The 20,264-nt window shown below is 42.3% G+C and overlaps 1 long non-coding RNA gene across 1 annotated transcript in view; it reads left to right on the top strand.

Moving 5' to 3' along the window:
• The first annotated feature begins 1,940 nt into the window (after nucleotides 1-1,940).
• LOC131275624 (uncharacterized) overlaps nucleotides 1,941-20,264 on the top strand; it is a 44,899-nt gene continuing 26,575 nt past the window's right edge. Inside the window, exon 1 of the long non-coding RNA XR_009183084.2 lies at nucleotides 1,941-2,930. This is a non-coding gene — a long non-coding RNA (uncharacterized lncRNA). The remainder of the gene's footprint in view (nucleotides 2,931-20,264) is intronic.

Raw genomic sequence — 20,264 nt, 5'->3', positions numbered from 1 at the left:
CTTAACGCACAGTGGGGTTATAGACTCTCTTATTTCCGAAACGAAAAGCAGTTCATGCATTATTCAAGAAATATATTGTATTATTGAACAAAGGATTGGGTGGACTCATCCCTTATTATGCATTCCAGTCTCTGTCACCTTATTAGTAGATGCATTCTGTGAGGGTTTTACTGATAGGGTTTGTAAACAGAGGCGGAGATCAAAAACTGGTGGGTTTAGATGGCAAGATTAAGAGATTATCATAAAATTAACAAATTGCTTGCTTGGAGGTCATGTAGTTCACCCAATGCGTGGGCTTCTTCTACCATAGTCCTACCAAGTGGAAATGTAATCTTGGCTTGAGCTCTTCCAGGGATGGGAAACACATTATTCCCTGTTTCGCTTTTGCAAACTTTGACCAAAAGGAAGTCCATCTTATATTGGACTAAAGCCTCTCTCTCTGTGGCCATTACGCACTGGACTTATTTTCCACATGGAATAATTCTGTTCCCTTTTCTCCATGACAGCTCTTTAGTTATATGAAGATGGCGCTCATAGTAACTCCCCTGGGCCATTTCTTTGAAAGGCTGAATATCCCCTGGGTTTCCAGCCATTGCCCATAACCAAAAAGGAGAGTCTTTTAGACCTAATAATGCATTTATCAAATAGCCTCCTCCTTACGTACCAGGAACTGTGATGAGAGCATTTACGGCTTATAACACTTCGCTGCTGAGTGGACCATTTGCAGAATATTCAAAATTCATGTCCACTCTTCACCTTTCAGTCATGTCTCCTTCTGTTCATCTTCTTGCTTCCTCTGTCCCAGGCTTCTTGATGCCTCAGGACCTTTACACATGCCATCCTTCCTGCCTTGGGTGCTTTTCCAAGACCCTCTTCTCTGCTGCCCACTTCTCATCATGCAGCTTTCAATTCAAACACCTGCTCAGAGAAGCTTTCTTAGGCAATCCCACTTCTACCCATCACTCTCCATTCTGTTACCTTGGTTTATTTTTCTGTAGCACTTTCCATTCAATTGGTCAATTCAACAAATATTTATTGAACACTTACTAGGTATGTACCCATGATTGTTCTAGGTACTTGGGTTACATTGGTGAATGAACCAGGGATTCTTGTGTACATGGAGCTTACATTCTCACAGGAGAGACAGAAAATAGACAATAAGCATATGGAGAAATTATCTTGTCTATTAGAAGGAATTATGAGCTATGGAGAAACAAAGTAGGGCAGGGTTAGGGATTTGGAAGAGCCAGTGGGGTGGGCGGAGCTGTGTGTTAGATGAAACACTAGGGCAGGTCTCTTTAAGAGATGAGATTTGAACAAGGGCTTAAAGGAGGTGACAAGTTCACTACGTGAAATAATCGTTTTATTTATTTACATACTTATTATTTGTCCCCTAGACTGTAATCTCTGTGAGGGCAGGGGCCTTGTCTGCTTTGTTTCCATCTGCTCCCTGTCCCTGGTATATAATAGGCTTTCAATGGAATCTTTGACAAGTGACTGTTGAACGCTTATATGACAAGATAAGAGCTTGTGGCAGAAGTTTCTCTCCTGGATTTAATGGTAAAATCCACACAGTTGTCACCTGTATCCTCTGTGACCCTCTGTGAATGCTCTTTTGAGGTCTTTCCCTCCCATTTCCAATGAAAACATCCCATGATTCTGACCAGGCAGGACAAGTGCTCTTATTCCCATTCTGCAGATGAAGAAACTGAGGTTCAGAGAGGTCCAAGGTCCACCAGCATTTAGTGAGTCTATGGGCTTGAATCGGAGGCTTCCCACCAGCAGGTGGACAAGCAGACACCAGCAAACCCCTTCTCCCTGGGCTTTTCTCAAGCATCCGCAGACCAGAGCTCCCCTTAACAACTGCGCAGAAGGCTGCCCGGGGAAGTCTTGGGAGCAGGCCCTTCCTCTGCCTCCTCCAGCTGGCTGTCCTGAAATGCAATTTCCCGGAGAGGGAACTTCCCGCTTCACAGCTCTCTCTGAACCAATCTGGTCACGGCAAATCTTTCTCCGCCTGATGGGTGCTTTTAAACAGAACCAAATAAATAAGCGAGAGCTTTGAATAATTGGCTTTTGCTTCTCAAAGCCAATTGTTATCAAAATGAATCCTTCTCTCTGCCTCTTTCATTACATTTAACCAAATTGTTTTTTCAGGCTCAAGAGAAAGATTAACTCTTTTACTTCCAGACGTTTTTGAGCAACATCAATACTCCCTTTACAAAGGAAATAAAATCATATGATTTTGGTCTAGGCATTACAAACAATGCTTTGATATGTAAGAAATGAAGATTAGTTTAGTTTTCACATAAAGGAAGAAAATATTAATTAATGTAACCTGGCAGCCTACTGCCTCAGTCTCCCACTCCTGGGTTAAGCAGGAACAAAGGAAACCAGCTTAAGCCAGTCCTACAGGCAGTAAAAAAGATGCCCAAGACAGAGCTAAGTCAATACCAGTTCAGCACTAAATTCCGTTCCTTATTTGGCAAAGGGGAGCAGGTAAAAACTAAAATGATTGGAATGTGATGGGGGAAGCAGTTAATCACACTTTTGTGCGGATAGTTGTAACTTCTCAAGTATCCAATCTATGGAGAAACAGAAGAAGCGCTTGCGTGCTAGGCTTAGGGGTATAAATTGTGTCATTCTTCTTTGTTTGGCATGCCAGCCACGTTTTCTGGTTGTGCGCCCCTTCTTGCAAGATTGAGAATAAATTCTTTTCTTCTCCACAATCGGGTGAGCCTTATTTTCTTCCAGAAGAAGATTTCTTTCTTACATGATATATACAGGATTCTTTAAAAAACTTGGAGTCCGTTGGATGCTTTCATTTTCAAGGAACAGAAAACTCAACTCCAATGGACATAGAAATAAAAGAAACTTCCCGATGGAACTGAAATGTCTCGAGGAATTACAGCTTCAAACACAGCGCGGTCAAGGTATGGTTTAATTTCTCTGTATTGTTTTTAATCATCCCCCATTGTTTTTGCGAGTCAGATTCATTCTCAGCCTGGCTGCTTTCGTGATTGCAATATGGTTATGACAACCGATGCCTGGACTTTCTCCCTCCCTTTCAGGCACAGAAAGACTCCTTCTCTCCATTCCAAGAAGACTTGCAAATCATCTCAACTGTATTTCTTCAGGCCACATGCTCACTGCTGAGCTGGGAACTGGTGCCTTGGAGGATTGAAAGAGGCTGATTGGTTTAAGCCACTTAGATCATCCTGTATCAGGTCTTGAAGTCACTTCCCCTTAAAGCATGTGGAAGCTGTTACGGAGAGTGAGGGGGGCGTTGAATGCTGGGTAGCAGCCAGCACATGCTTGCTACAGACCCAATTTAGAGAAGGAAAAACTGAGGATTGAGTGACTTGTCAAAAGGCGTCTGACTTTGGTAGTGGAGAGAGGCTAGAATCCAAACTCATGAGTTTTGATTCAGAGCTCTTTCCAAGTATCCCATTCTCTTCAACTTTTTAACATTTTAAATAGTGAGAAGTGATCTTCTCTTTGTCCTAGGCTGGGCAGCTGTCAGTGGAGTAAGATATTAGGGGTGAGGGAAGGCCCCTTTCGTGTCTTGCTGATACTGAAAATTCCCAAATAATTGCCTTCTTTTGGGTTATAGTATTGCTCATTCATTCATCAACAAATACTCATTGAACTGGGAACATTGGCTTCCTGGGCCATCTGGAAACCTGTTTTTTAATCAAAAGTCTTAGAGTTGCAAGTAATAGAAATCTACTTGAGCTAGTTTGAGCACAAAAAAGAGGGGGGTGGATTTATTCTAAGGATACGGAACTCTATTCCATCCCTTGTTCTCCCAGAAATTATAGCATAATCTTATATGATGAGATGTTTAATAACAATACCCATATTGCTTATTGAAAGACTTGTTTGACCCTCACTCTCCCTGCAGCCTCCTTGGTAGTTCACATTTGTCTTTCTGCTGAATACTCTGTTACTTTCATTAAATCTGGATTTAGGGAACTTCAAATAAAATCTATCCCCATTTGCATGCAATTCTAGCTAGCTCATTTAGGCTTAATTAGATGGATGTGCTCAAGAAAAGTGAAGGGACTGAAAACTTTCTTAGAAAAAAATATACAGGATGAGTCGGAAAGCTGGATGGCTCACTTCATTATCTGGCTCCACAATTCAGTGGCTGTAACCTCCGAGGCAGGCCTATTTTGTACTGAGCTTGCATTCTGATTCAGGTCCCACAGGTGCAAGCCAAGACTACTCCAGTCTTACAGGAGGCGTGCTGGTTTTATAAAGTTCCTTTGGGTTCGGTCTGCTCACTCCCATGCAAGATCTTGGAACATGGGAAAAATTGCCTGGCCATTCAAGTGTTCATATACGCCGGGTGCCCCTCTGCTTGGGGTGGTAAGAGGGTCACCTTCCCATCCATCTGGACCAGAGCATCTTGAATGATCCTTTCTTATTGACATCATAATTTCCTTTTCTTTCCAGAGGGAGAAGAGACCAACAACTAGATAACTTGGTAAGTAAGCAGGTACCTTCCCTCAGGAATGACCTAACTCCTCTTTTGCTTCCCCAATGAATTTTGTGGAATTTCTTTGCTCAAAGCATGGTTCTTGGACCATCACCTGGGAGCTTGTTGGAGATATAGAACTTTAAGTCCCATCCCAGACTTTCTGAATCCAAATCTCTATTTTAGGAATAATCCCTATTTACATGCATATTAAAATTTGAGAGCACTGTTGTAGAAACTGCTTCTATATCATCTATAGTTCTTTATTACACTCATTTCATTACTTTTATTGTCCAAGAGAGGAAGCAAGGTCATGTCTATTAATCTATGTATCTCCATATATTCATCTTCTACCTTGTATTTGGTCTTCAGGAGGTATTCCATAGCTACTGGATGGATGGATGGATGGATGGATGGATGGATGGCTGGATGGATGGATAAAACAAGTTTCACTATATGACACGGAGGCTATTTGTCCTAGTGGAAGAATGCTGGGGTCAGAAGAGAAGGGAAAAGCCACTGAGCAGATTTGTTGCACTCAGCATTTCTTGAGCATCTAATTAAGGTGAGGTGGTTTACCTACATCATGCAATTTACTCCTCATAAAACTTTCCTGGGTAGGTATTGATATTTATCAGTTTTCAGATGAGCTAGTGGCAGAGCTACAGTTTGAATCTGCCATAATCCTTTTATCTCTCCTGCTACACTGCCACTCAGTAGTTTTGTGTGAGCTTGGGTTTGTTACTTAACCCACTGAACTCCTCTTTCTAGATCTGTGGCAGAGGCATTGGTGCCCTGCTAATATCCCCAAGCTCTCACTATTCCTGCCACCAGCTTCAGCTACAAAAACCTGCACCTCTGCCTAGCCTTCCCCTGGCTTTGGAGGAGTGGGGAGTTGGTCCTCTGTGGCAGGCAACGAGAAGTGTTGGGGAGCTAATGTCCAGGAGCATTAGTGATGAATGGGAGTTGGTGAATAAATGCCTCAACCAGTGATGAATGGGAATTGGTGAATAAATGCCTGTTTCTGTGCTCCCTGGTTGGGATAACTCTGAGGGGCAGGCTCTACGCCATTTCCCAGAATCCCTCTTGAGATTGAGCTCTAGTTTCCCACAGCAGTGAGCTGCATACACACAAACACACACACCCTGTATTGACCCTCTTCCCTTCCCTGTCTTGTTTCCTCACTCCCCCTTTGGTACTTCCAGGGATCACCTTCACAAATAAATTGTTTGCACTCAAACCTTGTCTCACGGTCTTCTAGGAAACCCAATCTGAGACAGATGCTGTTAAATAAAGACAACTACAGCTAACATAGTCTGATTGTGTGATGAGCACCTTGTGCGCATTATCTTATTCACTCTTAATGACAACCCAATGGGATCCCCAGATGAAGAAAAGGAGACCCCGACAGGTGAAGTGACATGCCAAATGTCCCCCAGCTCTTAAAAGGCAAAGCTAAGGTTGGAACCAATCTCCCGTTGATGTCAAACTCCATGGTCTTTTAATACTTGCCTCCCAAGATTATTTGGATTCCACATCCCTGAAATCAAGGGATGTGAAGATACTTTGCAAAAATTATAAGTTTAATACTCATGTTTCTAGAATGGACTGACTTTGTCAAAATCTTTCTTACCAAGTGGGTTAAGACAAGTCAACTAGGGCTTGGGTTGCAAGGGATCTAAAAAGTTGTGTTATACTTGGAGAGTCCCAGTGTTAGGATTCAAAGGGACCAGAGGAAAATGCCAAGGCTAAGGCAGAATAATCTCTGCCAGGGAGAATAGGATGAGATTGAATAGATGGAAGGATGAGCTGGGAAAGTGAGAAGGACCTGGGCCTCTCTAATGGACCAGTTCATGCTTGATGTTGTGGTGAAGCTTAGGACTTTGATAGACAAGCATGGAAGTAGGAAGATGAATGACATGTCGACCATAGTAGTCAAAGGTGAGCACCTGGCATCCACATAAGTAAATCCTAGATGGCAGAATGGCAAACAGCTTTAATCTTACATACCAGCTCTCATTGATTGATACTGGCCTCCTGGAGCCCCATGTAGAGGGCAATTCTAAGGATGCTTTGCTTTCCTGTTCAGAAGGAAAAAACATGATTGATTAGTGATGTCTTCTAATGTCTGATTGATTGGTCATGCCTGCATAGGGCATAGGCATGGAGAATGTTGATACACATGCCACATGGGGGAATAGACTGAATTCTAAATTGAGTCAGAAGAATTTTCTGTGGTCTGAAGCAAAGTTTACATTTCAAGTAGACTTCCACTTTTGAAAGGGATGGTTTCCCCTTGAAGACAGTTTATCTGTAATTTCCACAGATATGGCTAAACTTATGCAATATGCAAAATCACAGCTTGATTATATATCCCTAAGTGCAAAGAAGAGAAAAATCAGCACATATTTTACAGAGTAGAACACATGGGGAAGTGGAGCGTGAGCCTGTTTTGAGCAGCCTTCCTTTTTCCTTGTTGGCCCACTCTGTGGTGGGCGGGTTTTGATAATGCTAAGTCATGTCATAACCTTTCTGAATCTGTGGTTTCCACCTCCAGGAACCTTGTTTCTTGGTCTCATCTAAGTTCTGAGTGTTGGAACTCTGTTTTCTCAACTTACTGCAGTTGGGAGAGGGAAGCAGGGAGCACCCCCACAGGTCATGGTGAACGAGCACATCTGCCTGTGAGGAATGTTAAACAGAAACCATAAATAATGCAGCTACTTCTGCCCTTGAGTTTGGAACTTGTGTGAATGTACTGCATCACAAAAGTTACTGGTGCTCAAGGCAGACCTGTGTGGTGGGAGGATTCATGCTTTTAGTTTAACCCATAATTTGTACCCTTGACTTCAAAATACCCAGTGGGAATCACCTTTTATCTAAAAGATGTGAAATTCTCTTTGAATTTTCACAGGAAATTCAATTTCAAATTCCTTTAATTAACAAAATGCCTAGTACATTTAGGCGAAGTTAGATGGAGTGCTCTTGTCATGAAACCACATTGGGACAGATTCTATTCGTGTTTAATTAATAATTGTCCAGTCAATGGCTTAACACTGAGATTCTATAGTGAGACACTGGCTTTTCTAAAATGAGCTTTGCAGTCAACTGATTAATGAATGGGAGGATGGGAGACACAATTCTTCTAGTGCAAAAGCATGGTCTGGAAGCTCAGTTAGGTGGAGTAGTGCTGTAGAAATGGTGGAAGGTGGATTTTCTTGGGTTGGTGGTAATGCCTGGAACTTAACTAAATAGAGAGGCTTCTGAGGCTGAGGCTGGGGGCAGTCAGACTGATTAGCAATGTCCACCATGGGAAAAGGAGGGGAGAAAATGGGTTAAGACACATATGTGTCATCCCTTCTTTGGGAAAAGGTTGTCTAGAAAAATAGGGCAGGTAGAACAGACACCAACCGTCCTGGAAGTGAGAAAGAGTAGTGCAAGGTCCATCCTGACTGCCTACTGCTGAAGGAAAACGTTCGATTTAGATGTTGGCAGCCTCCAGATCAAGCTGATTCTCTCCATCCTCCACTGTTTCCTAAAAGGATGAGCCAAAGCATTGCTTAAGGCCTAATGCAAATGAGGTTTCCAGGCAGAGGAGAGACAAGAGAAAGAAAAGCAAATATCTCCTTTGGCACTGGGCAAGGAGCAGCAGAAGTATAAAAGAAGTTGCTTTGTGGAATCACACTGTTCTCCTTGGACTTTCCACCTCTTCTAGAGCAGGTGGTGGAAAGGTTCACCCATCTTTGGATATGGATTTCGAATGCTGACTCTACCACTTACTACCTAAGTGACCTTGGACAGATTATTTGAACTTTCCAAATCTTATTTTCTCCCTGTGTCGATTAAAGCTGAAAATACAAAACCCTTTTAACTCACAAGGTTTTGGCACAAATGGAAGAATATTCTTCTCATGTGGAATCAACATCTGAGGACGTGACTAGCACAGTGTTGGGCACACAATCCACACTCAGCAATATGACTGCAGGAAGGCAACTTCCACTTAGGGTCAGACGGAACTGGCTTCTGCCTCCTCCTTCCCTCCTACCCTGAAGGCCCTGGAAACCTTCTTCTCAGCGGGTACTGCTTCCAGAATGCCTCTGTTTAAGAGAGGACACACAGGTTCTGGTGACTGGGCCACTTTATGTCTGTGAATTCAAGAGACTGCAGGAAAAAGCCATGTGGTGGATCAAGTGCATCCCAAATGAGACCCTTTGGCTGGGATGTCTAGATCTTTCTTTAGGAAGACCCTGAATGTTGGAGTTTTGTCTTTTTAATTTTCTGCAGTCAGGAGAGACAGGGTGCCCTCTCACTATTCCCCTCCCCACTTCCAGGTGTTTATGAAGCTCCAAGGTGAGGGTTTCTGCTAGATGCTTTCTCACTGTCTTGTTCTCTCTGGAGCCAACTTCAGCATCTCACTTTTGAAAATCTCAAGTCCTTCAACTGTTACAGACCACAGAGAAATCGAGACTCTGTTAAAGCCACAGAAGGCTTCAGGCAGGAAGGACCTGGGGGGATTAAATCAGACCTTCCCCTATGAGCTCCAGGAGCAGGAAGAACTGAAAGAAAATCTATGCAGATGTCTGTCCAGGCCCACAAACCTTTCTACCTTAACGTGTTTCGCAAAATGACAGCAGTTGAATAGGCAGAGAATCCAAAGGTCTCTGCTTGTGTCTCGAGTGTGCACAACCCTCCTAGTTGAGCTTCTGAGGTGGTAGTACTAAGTTTAACTAGTAGGTTTTTCTGTGAGTGCTGCTTCCAACATCACTCCATCCTTGGCCTTCACTGGGCAGACACCAGGTCTACCCTGGCCCTTCCTCACTTTGGAATTTCAACAACAGATAATCCTTTTTTCCTGCCTGGCTATTGAGAAAGGCCCAAGGCTGTGCTCTCCCCCTGCAAGCTGAGAAGGTCTGAAAGAGTCAGTGTCAGAGTCTGAAGAGTCTAGAGTCCGGTATCTGTTGGCTTCGGGATTGGGTGTAGTTCCAACAGCTACCACGGAGAAGACGGGCCTTGCTCTCCCAGCCTCTTGCAGAGGCTGAGCTGTGAAGCGCCGGAGGCATTTCTCCACAGGCAATCAAGGCAGAAACTAAAGCTGAATTTTCTGTTTTCTGGCAGCAGCCCTGGCTTTCCTTGCCCCTCTGGGGAAATTAGCTTGCTGGCTGGGAGGGAGGGAAGATAAATAAGCCTAACCTGAAATATGCATCAGAGTTGAGCTATTTTTGGAGGTGCCAAGATTGAAAGTGGCTGAAGGCTGACCAGTTTCCTGCCCTGAATTAACTTTCTGAGGTTTTGTGGGGACAGTGAGGGGGCCTGTTCGTGGCACGACACTTTGCTGAGCTGGCAGTGGATCTGGGAGAAAGAATTATGGTTATGGAAAGTTCTTTCCTCTTAGTGACCACTTGAAGGAGAAGGCGGAGGGGGAAGATTGTCAGGATGGGTACTGTGTTTGGAACTCAAGGGAGAGCCTGGGACTTCCCCATCAAATGGATTATCTTGACCCCCGAAATGGCAAGGCTGGAACATTATTTTGGGGCATGCTTTTACCCTTTCCTCTGGGTCAGAAGAAGCATGAGAAGATCTTGCTTATGTGCATTAGGCTGTGAGTTTACCAAGAGCAGGGGTTATCTCCAGTCCTTCTCTGCATCCGTAAGTCCTAGTAAAATGCCCAGTACCTAGTAGATGCTCAGTTAACATTTGTTAAGTAAATGGAAGTGGGGGGTGGAGAGAACATACCTTTTTTTTTTTTTAAGATTTGTATATTTATTCCTCCCCCTGCCCCATTTTCTGCTTTCTGTGTCCATTTGTTATGTGTTCTTCTGTGTCTGCTTGTATTCTCATTAGGCGGTTTTGGAACGAATCCTGGGACCTTCTGGAGTGGGGGAGAGGTGATCATTCTCTTGTGCCACCTCAGCTCCCTGTTCCACTACATTTCTTATTGTCTCTCCTCTCTGTCTCTTTTTGTTGCATCATCTTGCTGTGCCAGCTCTCCGTGTTGGCCAGCACTCCTGTGTGGGGCAGCACTCCTGCGTGGGGCAGCACTCCTGTGTGGGGCAGGACTCCTGCACTGGGTAGCACTCTCGTGTGGGCCAGTACTCCATGTGCACCAGCTTGCCTTTACCAGGAGGTCCCAGGTACCGAATTGGCAGACAGGAGCCCATCTGCTTGAGCAACATCCGTTTCCCAGAACATACTTTTTAAGGTGTCTCAAAGACCCAGTTTACACACTGGGAAATAGAGATGGCTGCATATGCTGTCATATTACTATTTTACTATGGGGGAAACTAAGTCATAGAGAGGTTACAAGGCCAGGAAGTGGTGTGCCAGAGTCTCAGCTCCTAATCACCATGCTTTGCATCTTGTCTCCAGGGCGAACTCTGACCCTGCAATGGTAGAGAAATAAGCAATGCTATGAGAGCAGAGGGGAGGGAAGATTCATTTTATAAGAGGCGACTCTTCCTCCGATCCCTTGCACTGTGTGGTCACCTACAACTACACTGTCTAATGTGGTAGCTGGAAGCCACAGGTGGCTGTGTAGCTTTAAATTAATTAATTAATTAATTAAAAAGAAATAGAACTGAGATTTCAGTTTCTCAGTTGCACTGATCACATTTCAAGTGCTCAGGGGGCTACATGAAGTTTGTGACCACTGTATTGGACAGCACAGAGAAAGAGCATTTCCATCATCACAAAAAGTTCTATTGGACAGCATCTATCCTGATCTTTTGTCCAGCGTCAAGTTCTGAAAGAGACCCAGCTCGAGTTCCTTTCTCTTCCTTATGGAGATGGTAACTATCATATAATTGCTACTCTGATTTGCAGAGATCTCTATTAAGTCACACGAGGTCTTCTTATGGTTCCCCACTTTCCCCTCTATACCATGTGTCACCAACTACATTAGTTTCCTATGACTGCTGCAACAAATGACTGCAAACATCGTGGTTTAACACACACCTTTATTATCTTACAGTTCTGGGGATCAGAAGCATGAAAATAGGCTGGAAGCAAGATGTTGGCAGGTCCATGTTCCTCCTGCAGACTTTAAGGAAGAGTCCGTTTCTTGTGCTTTCCGGCTTTAGAGGCCACCTGCATTCATTTACTTGTGGACCCTTCCTCCGTATTCAAAGCCAGAATGACTAGTTGGGTCTTTCTCACATCTCTTCACCAGGACCTACTCTTCTGCCTCTCTCTTCCCAATTAAGGACCCTTATGTTTACATTGGGCCCACCTGGATAATCCAGAATAATCTCCATATTTTAAGGTCAGATGATTAGCTACCTTAATTTCCCTGTGTCACATAATGTAAAAATTCACAGGTTCTGGGAATTAAGAGGTGGATGTCACTGGGAGGTCATTTTTCTGGCTACCACACCATCTAATGTTCTAGAACCAAATACAGCAAAAGAAATATAATCGAGGTGTAGAGAGACAGACAGGTTGGTGAGAGGCAAGGCTTTGTGATCTGAAAAGCAGTGAAGGATGGTGGCTAAGAAGGTTGACTTTCGGAGCCAGCCAGCCTGGGTGCAGCTCTCATTTTGTGATCTTGGACAAATGTGTCCAGCCTCAGTTTCCTCACCTGTAAAATAGAGATGATGACAGGTCCTCCCTCTACATAGTTTGTTGAGGGTGAGAAGAGGTAATGCGTGGGAAGCTTGGCAGGTTTGTCGCCCTCAAATGTCAGCTTCCACCTGGAGGCTGAAGATGGCTTCACATTATGGCTTGAATGCATCCTACCTGTGAAAATAGCTCCAAGTCCCATTTACATTAAGAACCACACAGCTCTCTGTCTGTGTGTATGGGGTCCTGAAGGATTGCTGTGTGGAAGGAAGGAAGCCCTGCCCACTCCAAGGTCCCAGAGAGGAGGCTGGGTGCCAGTAGAGCCTCCCTCCTGCTGTATGCTAATAGACTTGGGGAGTTGAAGGTCAAAAGTGTGATGTGCTTCTTCAAATCTAATAGAAATGCTTTCATCTTGAATGCAGTGAAATTAACTAGTGCTGATGTCTTTCAGGAAATTCCTAGAATTTCCAAGGAATCTATTTGGACCATTCTAATAAAGTTTGAATATTCTACAAATAGTCTGCCAAATAGTCGCCCCTGTTTAAATGACCCAGAGATAGCATTTTCACTACATTTTTAATAATAATAAAAAAAAAATTGAATAGGTAATACACATCAAGGGTATAGAATTTAAGAGGCTGCCTAGCCTTAGCTGCAGTTTCCCCCTCCAGGTCAAATGTTGCTTTTGGTTCCTTGTGAGTCCTTTCAGATCTATTCTTTGCCCTTACATCCATAAGTTTATTGATTTTCCCTGCCCCATCCCTTGCACCAATGGGAGCTTACTATAGCCATGATTCTAGAGCTGGACCCTCTCCTACAATTTTAACATCATATCTTGGGGACATTTCTATCTTGCTACTAAGAGCAGATTCTGTTGTATGGCTGCACCAATCACTTATTTGTCATTTTTAGATTGTCCCCACAGTTTTGCTATTGCAAGCAATGCTGCAAATAATCTTTGCCTATATACCATTTCACACAAACACAAGAATGGTGTTAGGATACCTTTCTCAAGTGGAATTGCTGGGTCAAATGGTATGTGCATTTTCAATTTTAGAAGTATGTGCCAATTGCTCTTCATAAAGTTTTATCCATTTATCTGCCACCAGCAATTATGAGACTGTTTCTCTACAAACTTGACAGCCTAGTTTATCACACTTTTTAATTTTTGCCAATTTTAAAGATAAAAATATGTTATTATAGTTTTAATGTGCATATTTTCATATGTTTAAGAGACATATATATTTTTTCTTTTTAAATGAAGGACTCGATCTATTTTTCTAATGAGTTGTTGGTCTTATTCTTTATATTTAGGAAATGACCTTCTCCTCTGGTTTGTACACATACCTCCCCTAGTTTTTTTTTTTTTTTGTATTTTGTTTGTTGTTCTTAAAGGAAGCAAGTGCTTATTTTATTTGTTCAAATATATCTTTTATATGTGGATTCTGAATTTTAAGTAGTTTTATTTTTTAAAAATTATTTATTTATTTATTTTTTTAAATTACATTATGAAAAATATGAGGTCCCATTCAACCCCACCGCCCCCGCCCCCCACTCCCCCCACAGCAACACTCTCTCCCATCATCATGACACATCCATTGCACCTGGTAAGTTCATCTCTGAGCATCACTGCACCCCATAGTCAATGGTCCACATCATAGCCCAGACTCTCTCGGTTCCATCCAGTGGGCCCTGGGGGGATCTATAATGTCCCGTAATTGTCCGTGAAGCACTATCCAGGACAACTCCACGTCCCGAAAACGCCTCCACATCTCATCTCTTCCTCCTGTTCCCCACACCCAGCAGCCACCATGGCTACCATTCCCACACCCATTCCACATTTTCTCTGTGGACATTGGATTGGTTGTGTCCATTGCACATCTATGTCAAGTGAGGGCTTAGATTCCATATGGGTACTGGATGTACTCCTCCCACTTCCAGTTGTAGACACTCTAGGCTCCATGTTGTGGTGGTTGACCTTCTTCAACTCCATGTTAGCTGAGTGGAGTAAGTCCTATAAATCAAAGTGTAGGAGCTGAAGTCTGTTGAGGCTCTGGGCCTGGGTGTCATATTATCAGTCCAGAGATTCGAATCCCCTACATATATCTTAAACCCAGTACCGACTACAATTCCAATAAAGTAGCATGCAAGTCTTGTGAAAAGAGATCCCCTCTGAGTCCAATTCCATCACGCAGAAACACCAGCTCCAAAGAAGGGCTATCTGTCATGGCAGTGAACCCCTTCTGCCATGACCATAGAACCCGTGGGTCTCTTTATCCCTCAAAAGAACCAATACCTGGGGTTGTATCTACCTTATCTGTCTCTTAGACTCTGTTCAGTTGTACATAGGGGTATTCCTTCCGACAACCTCCAGACTCTTTTTTAGAGACTCACAGCCTTATAATCTCATTTCTCCTTTCCATTTCCCCCTTACATTAGGTCAAACAGCTTCCCGAAGTCATGTCATTATATGTAGACAGGTATATTCTGCTGTTCCGCATTGAATCTTTAATTCAAGGTCATTTTCTAGTTGCTTCTTCAGCTGGTATGTGGTAGTGATCCCTCGGTGCCAGGGAGGCTCATCCCCGGGTGTCATGTCCCACGCTGGGGGGAATGCATCGCATCTACAGGCTGAGTTTGGCTGTGAGAGTGGCCACATTTGAGTAACATGCAGGCTGTCAGGAGGAAACCCCCAGGCACAATGCTACTCTAGGCCTTGTTCTTATTGCAGGTGTATAGGCTCAAAAGTGTAACCATTAGTATCACGAGCCCACTGTTGGGCCCTCCTTCCTTCCTGGTTCTTGCCGTTGCACCTGGAGGATTGCCGCTGCTCTCCCAGGGCCCACAACAGTGACCCCCCGGCCAGGAGCCCAGTACCCGCCCAGCTGTTGTTTTTGTTTCCACTATGAGTATATATAGACATTACCATATACCCTGGGCATATGCCCTGTATAACTCCCTGTGAACCATATATATCCTGTCAATAACATCCCATATCAGTATTCCTCCGCTGCCATTGTTGAACCACTCTGTGATCCAAAACTTCCCGTAAAGTGAATCCCAACATAATGTCAGCTCCAGAAGAGTCTTAGATCACCGAAATTCATATATACAATATACAGTATTTCCCCAGATCCACCATAAAACCTTTTCCCTTGCACAGTAATAATCTTTTAACTTATTCATATCATATTTCCTGAAACTGATGTACAGATTCCAACACTATAGTTTTCAAACAAGGTGACATTTTTGCTTACTATGTGGTCCATATTTTAGGCTGTACAGTTTTCTAAATTTTTTAGTTATCCTATGTTTTGTCTTATGGTTTTCATTATTAGTCTGTCGTCCCCTATATGTTTTTGGTGTAATATTAGTTGTTTTATATTCATCCTCGTGTACTCTCACATAACTCCTCTTTTGCCCCCTTATTTACCTTTGTTCCATCCATTCCACATCCATTTTCCCCTCCCCTTAGGGCCCACAATGCCTGCCAATCTAATACCCTGGGAGCCGTCCTTTCTCACGAGAGATACAGTTCTCTCTATTCAACGGCATTAGTCTTCCCCAGGATATGGGTCCACCCCACCCAATGGTAGAACCCACCTTGGCAAAATGAGCCTTCAGCTATTCCCTCCGGAGTCCGTCACGCATCAGACCATACCCCCTGAGCGTCCTAACCAGGTAACCCTCCTACTTATACTTTGATACGTTTTACTCAACATTTAGTTCTCAACGAACTTCTGACACTCTCCCATATTCGTATGTTGCCCCTCCCTCCCAACTATTTCTTGGACAATATTACCCTTCTTCCCATCCCCAGCCCCCCTCAAACCCAGAAAACCCCACCCGAAGGTAACCCCTTGCCCCCATTTTGTCCCTTCTTTGTGCTCATACTTACTGCCAGCTCATCACAGATTCCACCCCTGCAGACATTAACTCACATCCTTCCTCCACCCCCCGATTTCCTGTAAGCCACTTTTCCAGACTCTAGCTCTCTGAGGCAGTTAACTTATTTCATATCATTGAGGTCATATAGTATTTGTCCTTCAATGCCTGAGTTGCTTCACTCAACATAAGATTCTCAAGGTTCATCCATGTTATCATGTGCGATTGTAGTGTATTGGTTCTTACAGCTGAGTAGTATTCCATTGTGTGTATATACCACATTTTATTGATCCACTCATCTGTTGATGGACATTTGGATTGATTCCAACTTTTGGCGATAGTGAACAATGCTGCTATGAACATTGGTGTACATATATCGGTTTGTGTCCTTGTTTTCAGATCTGATGGGTATATACCCAGCAGTGGTATTGCTGGGTCATATGGCACATCTATGGATAATTTTTTGAGAAACCGCCAAACTGTCCTCCAGAATGGTTGGATCCTTCTGCATTCCCACCAGCAATGGATGAGTGTTCCCCTTTCTTCACATCCTCTCCAGCATTTGTATTCTACTGTTTTTTTCATGGCTGCCAATCTTATGGGAGTAAGATGGTATCTCATTGTAGTTTTGATTTGCATTTCCCTGATTGCTAGAGATTTGGAGCATTTTTTCATGTGCTTTCTAGCCATTTGTATTTCTTCTTTGGAGAAGTGTCTGTTTAAGTCTTTTTCCCATTTTTTAAATGGGTTGTTTATCTTTTTGTTTTCAAGATATATGAGTTCTTTATATATGCAAGTTATAAGTCTCTTACCAGATATATGGTTGCCAAATATTTTCTCCCATTGTGTGGGTTCCCTTTTTACTTTCTTGACAAACTCCTTTGAGGTGCAGAAGGCTTTAATTCTGAGGTAGTCCCATTTATCTATTTGTTCTTTTGCTGCTCGTGCTTTTGGTGTGATATTCATGAAGCCATTTCCTATTACAAGGTCCTGTAGATGTTTCCCTACACTGCTTTCTAAGGTCTTTATGGTCTTGGTTCTTATATTTAGGTCTTTGATCCATCTTGAGTTGATCTTTGTATAAGGTGTGAGATGGTAATCCTCTTTCATTCTTCTACATATGGCTATCCAGTTCTCCAGGCACCATTTGTTGAATAGGCCATTCTCTCCCAGTTGAGAAGGTTTGGTGGCTTTATCGAATATTATATGGCTATATACATGAGGTTCTATATCTGAACTTTCAATTAGATTCCATTGGTCTGTGTGTCTCTCCTTATGCCAGTACCATGCTGTTTTCACTACTGTAGCTTTGTAGTATGTTTTGAAGTCAGGAAGTGTGATTCCTCCTATTTCGTTTTTCTTTTTCAATATGTCTTTGGCTATTCGGGGCCTCTTTCTATTCCAAATAAATTTCATAGTTAGTTTTTCTAGTTCCTTAAATAAGGCTGTGTTGATTTTTATTGGGCTTGCATTGAATGTGTAGATCAGTTTTGGTAGGATAGACATCTTAATAATATTCAGTCATCCTATCCATGAACAGGGAATATTCTTCCATTTATTTAGGTCTTCTTTGATTTCCTTGAACAATCTTGTATAGTTCTCGATGTATAAGTTTTTTACCTCTTTAGTTAAATTTATTCCTAAGTATTTGATTTTTTTATTTACTATTGTGAATGGTATTTGTTTCTTGATTTCCTCCTGATCTTGCTCATTATTGGTGTATAGAAATGCTACTGATTTTTGCGCATTGATCTTATAACCTGCGACTTTACTAAACTCATTTATGAGTTCTAGGAGCTTTGTTGTAGATCTCTCAGGGTTTTCTATATATAGGATCATGTCATCTGCAAATAATGAAATTTTGACTTCTTCCCTTCCAATTTGAATGCCTTTTATATCTGGTTCTTGTCTCAGTGCTCGAGCAAGTACTTCCAAGACAATGTTAAATAGGAGCGGAGACAATGGGCATCCTTGTCTTGTTCCTGAGTTTAGAGGGAAGGATTTCAGGATTTCGCCATTATAAACAATGTTGGCTTTCGGTTTTTCATATATACTCTTTATCATGTTCAAAAAGTTTTCTTGTATTCTGATCTTTTGGAGTGTTTTTATCAGGAAGGGGTGCTGTATTTTGTCAAATGCCTTTTCTGCATCTATAGATATAATCATGTGGTTTTTTTCTCTCAATCTGTTTATATGGTGTATTACGTTGATTGATTTTCTTATGTTGAACCATCCTTGCATACCTGGAATAAATCCCACTTGGTCATGGTGTATAATTTGTTTAATGTGTTGTTGAATACGATTAGCAAGTATTTTGTTAAGTATTTTTGCGTCTAGGTTCATTAGAGAAATTGGTCTGTAATTTTCCTTTCTTGTGGTGTCTTTGTTTGGCTTTGGTACTAGGGTAATGTTGGCATCATAGAAGGAATTAGGCAGTGTTCCTTCTGTTTTGATTTTTTGGAATAGTTTCAACAGGATTGGTGTTAGTTCTTTCCGGAATGTTTTGTAGAATTCACCTGTGAAGCCATCTGGCCCTGGGCTCTTCTTAGTTGGGAGATTTTTAATGACTGATTCTATCTCTTTGCTTGTGATTGGTTTGTTAAGATCATCAATTTCTTCTTTCATCAGTATGGGCTGCTTATGTGTTTCTAGGAATTTTGTCCATTTCCTCTAAATTGTCATTTTTGTTGGAATATAGTTTTTCAAAGTATCCTCTTATGATAGTCTTTTTTTTTTTAAAAGATTTATTTATTTATTTAATTCCCCCCCTCCCTTGGTTGTCTGTTCTTGGTGTCTATTTGCTGCATCTTGTTTCTTTGTCCGCTTCTGTTGTCGTCAGCGGCACGGGAAGTGTGGGCGGCGCCATTCCTGGGCAGGCTGCACTTTCTTTTCACGCTGGGCGGCTTTTCTCACGGGCGCACTCCTTGCGTGTGGGGCTCCCCCACGCGGGGGACACCCTTGCGTGGCACGGCACTCCTTGCGTGCATCAGCACTGCGCATGGCCAGCTCCACACGGGTCAAGGAGGCCCGCGGTTTGAACCGTGGACCTCCCATATGGTAGACGGACGCCCTAACCACTGGGCCAAAGTCCGTTTCCCGATAGTCTTTATTTCTGTGGGGTCAGTGGTGATATCACCTTTCTCATTTCTTATTTTGTGTATTTGCATCTTTTCTCTTTTTTGCTTTGTTAGTCTCGCTAAAGGTTTGTCAATTTTGTTGATCTTCTCAAAAAACCAGCTCTTGGTCTTGTTTATTTTTTCAAGTGCTTTCTTATTTTCTATTTCATTTAGTTCTGCTCTTATCTTTGTTATTTCCTTCCTTCTTCTTCCTGTTGGGTTACTTTGTTGTTGTTTTTCTAATTCCGTCAAAAGTGCAGTTAGTTCTCCAATTTTTGCTCTTTCTTCTTTTTTGATATATGAATTTATGGCTATAAATTTCCCTCTCAGTACCGCTTTTGCTGCATCCCATAAATTTTGGTATGTTGTGTTATCATTATCATTTGTTTCAAGGTAGTCATTGATTTCTTTTGAGATTTCCTCTTTGACCCACTGTTTTTCTAAGAGTGTGCTGTTTAATTTCAAAATTGTCGTGTGGAGTCTGGGTCTCTGTCCCTTGCAAATTTCCAGCTTCACTCCACTGTGGTCAGAGATATTGTTTTGTATGATTTCGATCTTTCTGAATTCATTAAGCCTTTCTTTGTGGCCTAGCATATGGTCAATCTTGGAGAATGTTCCATGTGCGCTTGAGAAAAATGTATATCCTGCTGTGTTTGGGTGTAATGATCTATATATGTCTATTAGATCCAGCTCTTCTAATATACTGTTCAAATGTTTTGTTTCTTTAGTGATTCTCTTTTGAGATGTTCTGTCCAGAGTTGATAGTGGTGTATTAAAATCCCCCACTATAATTGTAGACGCATCTATTCTTTCACTTAGTTTTTCCAGCGTTTGCCTCACATATTTAGAGGCGCCCTTGTTAGGAGCATAAATATTTATGATTGTTCGATCTTCTTGACAGATTGTCCCATTCACTAAAATATAGTATCCTTCTTTGTCTCTCACAATTGTTTCGCATTTAAAGTCTATTTTGTCTGATATTAATATAGCTACTCCTGCCTTTTTTTGGTTGTTGTTTGCTTGTATGATTGTTTTCCAGCCATTCACTTTCAACCTCCATGAGTCTCTGGGTCTAAGATGTGTCTCTTGTAGACAGCATATAGATGGGTTGTATTTCCTTATCCAGTGTCCCAGTCTGAATCTTTTGATAGGTGAGTTTAGTCCATTGACTTTCAGTGTTATTACGTTTAGAGAGTTATTTATGGTAGCCATATTTTGGTTGGATTTGTGTTTGT

The sequence above is a fragment of the Dasypus novemcinctus genome, chromosome 23 (assembly GCF_030445035.2).
Source record: "Dasypus novemcinctus isolate mDasNov1 chromosome 23, mDasNov1.1.hap2, whole genome shotgun sequence".
In the NCBI taxonomy this organism is placed as follows: domain Eukaryota; kingdom Metazoa; phylum Chordata; class Mammalia; order Cingulata; family Dasypodidae; genus Dasypus; species Dasypus novemcinctus.
Note: the sequence above shows the minus strand (reverse complement) of the source record. Positions and strands in the feature narration are given on the sequence as shown.